The 5,221-nt window shown below is 31.8% G+C and overlaps 1 long non-coding RNA gene across 1 annotated transcript; it reads right to left on the reverse strand.

Moving 5' to 3' along the window:
• Positions 1-370: 370 nt before the first annotated feature.
• On the reverse strand, positions 371-3,464 carry LOC132627897 (uncharacterized). The gene is made up of 2 exons (XR_009577993.1): positions 3,372-3,464; positions 371-2,993 (listed from the first exon to the last, which is right to left on the reverse strand). It is a non-coding gene; the product is annotated as an uncharacterized LOC132627897 (long non-coding RNA).
• Between the last annotated feature and the right edge of the window lie 1,757 nt (positions 3,465-5,221).

The following is a 5,221-nucleotide window of genomic DNA, read 5'->3' on the forward strand; positions in this document are numbered from 1 at the left end:
TATTTGTCTTAAAATACCAAATAGGCGAATAACTAATTTAGAAAAGAAAAGAACACTTTTAACCTCAAAAATGAATTAAGAAGTGACCTATGATTAACCAACTGATTTTTTGTTTAAGAAAAGCAAGATTAAAAGATTTAAAAATCGAAACTCTTCCTTTCAAAAAAATGCTTGATCATTTCTTTAGAATTTGAAAAAGAAAGTCACATGACCAATTTTGTTTTAAAATAAGTAGCAAGAAAATATTCTAAAATGTTTGTCAACTGAATTGAAATCCAAACTTTCCATTTGATCAAGGAAATGAAATTGGTTTTTAAAAGAGATGATTTCAAATTCCATTTGGATTGCTCCTAAATTAAATCAAACTCGCTGAGAACTAAAAGTCGGGTTGTTATAAACCATTTGGATAAAAGAAAAACGAACGTTCCAACAAAACGAACTAGAAAAGAAACTTCGAAAAATATTACGTTTGATAGTCGCTAAAATGATAAGCCTATATCTATCCCCCAAGACTAAGTGTCACAGTGTCGAATCACACGAACAGTCACAAAATAAGAAGCACAAAACAGTCAGTTTCGGACAAGTTAAAAATGCAACAGATGCTATTTCTTCTCCGACGAGGGAAAGGAGCGAGCGGAGGAATAGACGCGGGTTCTGTATTTCCCATTTATTTCCTTTCGTGTTTTTTTGTTCGGAAATACCACAAGGGAGCAAGAGAGATGCTTGAGATGGACGAAGTGCCAGTGTCCTGGATATACTAATGATATTGAGTCTCGTTTGAGACTCCTCGCAACTCCGGATGTCATGCAAAAGAAAAAAAGAAAGGAAAATAAAAGAATTAGAACAATGACATGATTTTAAATGAATAACAAAAGAGGGGAAGATAAATCAAGTAGCAATCCTTATTGTTAGCAGAACATGTTTTTTAAATTTTTAACAAAATGACAGAACAGACAGAACTTTAATGAGAGACAACTTGATTAAAAAAAATCTACTTAGATACCTATACGAAACAGTGGCTTCTCTAAAGGCAGGAATCAAACAAAGATTAAACTCAAATCTTGAGTTTTAATAAGAGATCTAAAAAAAGAACACATCTAACTATGTCTTTAGGAAGAAAAACAGAACAGTGACAGGAAAAATCCGAAACAATGCTAGCTTTTATGTCTAACAACCAAAACTAATTAATTAAAACCAATTAATCTAAAACACCATGAACGAGGCATGACACTAAACCAAAAGAGGACTCAAATGTAACGACACAAACAACAACCTTCCCTCGCAGCTCAAGAAGTCTGCTAATACATTTGAAACTAAACACATCTTACAACACACTAAGGAAAAGAAGCTCGTGGGAGAAAGCTAACAGATTCTTAAGATAGATTTGAATTTCTTAAAGCTATAAATAAGGTAAAAAGAGTGAGCTTTCGAGCTATAAATACTGTCAACATTAGCGTTCGCAATAAACTGAGGAAAAGGGCACAACATATTAACAGCAAAACTCATTTTCACATAGATAGAAAAGGACAAACTAATTCTCTAATGCAAACAAGATTTAGCTAATCTACACAAAGTGGAAAAATACACAGAACTGAAAATAGGATCATGCTTCATACAATAAATCTAAATTAAAGCAAGGAGCAGAAATGAACCACACATTATCGTACAAAGTGAAATCTAATGAAAACAGAAAAGAAAAGCAGAATCTAAAGAGAATGAGGATTACTTAACCATAAATCTAACAGCCACAAAACTAGAAACTGAAACAAACTACATTGAAACAAAAGTGAGAAATAAGAGAAGAAAATTTCTTGGGACCTTTAAAGATATCATCAGTTTGAAAGACTTAGCAATAGCTACAAACTAGTTTATACAAAATGGCAAGTTCATATCATACTTAAATCTGTTAGTGACTTCTTCAAAGGTTATTAAGGCATGACTAGGATTAAGTTTGGCATACTAACTTCAGGCAAACACAGATTCTATCATCCCACAAGAATTAATGGAATTCTAGGTGGTACACATAGAAAAAGAGAACAAGGAGAGGCAAAATTGAACCCAAACAGATCTCTATTCAACTCTAAACAAAAGCTTATGCTCATGATCACAAAAGAGAGGGAACATTTAATTCTACCACCCAAACTGATGCATTTGAGTTTAAAACTACATGAAAGCTCATCACATTTCATAATAATGACAAACAAAAGGGTGATCTGTTCTTGAACAAACATAAGGGAGCCATATTAATACCCTAATCATGAAATATCTAATCTGCAAAAAAAAAAGGCACTGAGAAAGCAACATCCGAAACTGCAAGTGGCTTAGAAGTGTCATAATAGGCATGTAATGGATAGAAATTTTTTACATAGCTCAGTCAACTTGTAACTTATCAATAAATCATGGACTAAACCACATTAAAGTTACACCATATGCTAATAACTTGACTAGATATAGATTACAACAGTGATTAAGTTAAAGTGGCAAAAGGAAACAGGCTAATGCTTAACTTAAACTAACAGACACTTAGCCAAATAGCAACTGCCTAAACCAAATTAAAATAGTTGAACCTATAAGAAACCGGCAATGTCCAATCAATCCCATACTTAAATTATTCATCCAGTTGTCCAAGCATGAAACCAAAACAAGTTCTAAAAAAAAAATTAGGATTAAGCATGAATAGACTTAAACTAAAACAGGCATGCTACAAGTATAAGACAAACTCATTCGAACATGTCTTAAACTAAACTAAAGCATAAAGAAAGCAAACTAACAACAAACAACTAAATGAAACAACAAACTACATCATATAAGCATACCCTAACGACAATTAAACTAAACAGCAGACTAAGCACATAAACACACTACATGCAAGAACTGAAAAAATAAAAGAAAGGAATGAAGTTCACCTTTTTCGGAGGCAGTGAACAGGGGTTTGAATCTCGGATCTACGCTCGAATGACGCTCGGATCTTTTCGAGTGCAACCCTCAATACACTCAAACACAACAAAAGAAGAGAATTTAAAACTGGGAAATCAAACTAGACTCGGTATGGATTCTACTGGAAACTAGATTTTTTTAAATTAAAATAAGGCTAAGTTTTAAAGCTTTTTAATCGAAATTTTTCAGTACGTTCAAACCAGATTAAAAAAAAAAAAAAAAAAAACCCCTTTCAACACTGGGATGAGGTCCCTTTTTATAGAACCCCGAAACCCTAGATCCCATCGTCGTTTCTGTTATGAGGCCAGTAGAAATGGAGGGAAAAATCCCTCCAATATTGACCGGCCAATCACGAGTAAGTATTCAAATTCGCGTTTGGACAAATCCCATTAAGGGGTTTCAGATCAAAAAGCAGAAAAGGGGGAGAGACTCACCTCTTCAACGGTTGAGGTCTGACGGGGGATGACCATGCATGGTCTGTAAGAGGTGAAAGATCTCTGTGAATTCGCCATTCTCGTCGAGGAGAGAGAAGGGGCAAAACTGAGAAGGGAGAGAGCGCCTTTTAGGTTTAGGATGGTGAAATAAGCCATATGGGCCGGGTCGGGTTATTTCAAAACGGGTGGTGGGCCGATTAAAATGGACTGGTCTGATCTGATCGATTGGGTTCAAAACTTAGCTGATGAAAGAACCAATTTGAGCTTTCTAAATTTAAATAAAAGACCTTCTTCAATTAATTATATGTTAACGTGTGCTAAAATATTACTTATTATAAAATATATTTATTACTACTCAAATAAAATTATACGATGTCGTAATAGCCGTGCGATAATATTTTAAAGTTTAACAGTAAGTAAATGCTATTGTTTAATTGCATAAAATAAATGCGATGCGTGTGTGCATCAGACGGTAAGTAGAAAATGTTATAAGTGATCATAATGCAAATCATAATAATAATGGTAATGATAATGATAATAATAATAATAATAATAATAATAATAATAATAATAATAATAATAATAATAGGTGATGACTATATTTGGATAATGAAAAACCGACGATATTAATAGAAACTAATTTGTAATAAAATATTAACAATTATTCTTAAGTTAGCGCAAATAAATGCTTCGGAAGAGAGGCGGGACAAAATTGGGTGTCAACAACAGTAGTAACCTTTTAGCCACAAAAAGTCATTTAAATAAAATATTATAGGAAAATAAATATTTATACTTCTAATACTAAAAAGTTGTGACAATAGTTGGATTAATAGCTACAATTACTTGTCATGACAAAATAGTAGAGCCAAAATTTTATTGTTGTGATAAAATTACGTAGCTGGTCATTATTTTTAACCCTAGTTGTAATTTGTTATAGAAATAGTGTCTTTTAGACATTAAACAATTTTTTTCGTACAATTGAGGTTATCATAAAAATAGTACTAATATAATCACAATAAATGAGTTGTAACCACTTTTTATAGTGCGATAAAGAATTATAGAAATATGTATATGTACTATAATTTCTAAGAGATTTTTACATTCTAAGAGGTATAATTGCTTGCATAGATAAGTTCTTATATGGTATCATAAAATCAAATATTCATCAAATTAATATCTAAATGGAAAAAAAATTTATAAAAAAGTACTTATATAGCATCATATTAATATATGCAATTTTCTTTTATTCAAATTCCATTCCTCCCAAATTAATTAATAATTTAGAAAATAAATATGACAACAAGAATAAAATTTATTATGAATAATCGAACCAGTTTCTTAAAAGGTGAGGACACAAGGTGAGACATTTTACCTAATACGGGTCGAGGTGTAAGCCTTGAGGTGCTTTGTTTTGCGTCGCGAATTATTATTTGATTCAGACCTATTCTATCGGACAATGCCTTTATCGACCTGGTGTAGTTAGAAGTGTTTGATTTTCATTCAATTAAATTTTACAAGATATAAGTAGTAAGCTTCAAATATTATTTAAATAAATAAGAGATTTATCTAATTAACTTTGAATAATCAATTATATCAAATTTAAACAAAATTATCTTCATTAATCCTAACTCAAGCTTCAACTTCATCAGGTGTTTCGAGAATCATTATTTGACTCAAACCTTTTATATCGAAAGTCGAAACAATACCTTTTGAGTGTAATTATCGATGTTTATCGTTCGATTAGAGTTGATCACGGTGAATATCGGGTCAAGACAAACTCGGTTCGGTGTTTTGAGTGCGCGAGAAGGTTCATAACGTATTTATCACAATGTATGCTTGTATATAATTAA

Source organism: Lycium barbarum, chromosome 2, assembly GCF_019175385.1.
Source record: "Lycium barbarum isolate Lr01 chromosome 2, ASM1917538v2, whole genome shotgun sequence".
NCBI lineage: Eukaryota > Viridiplantae > Streptophyta > Magnoliopsida > Solanales > Solanaceae > Lycium > Lycium barbarum.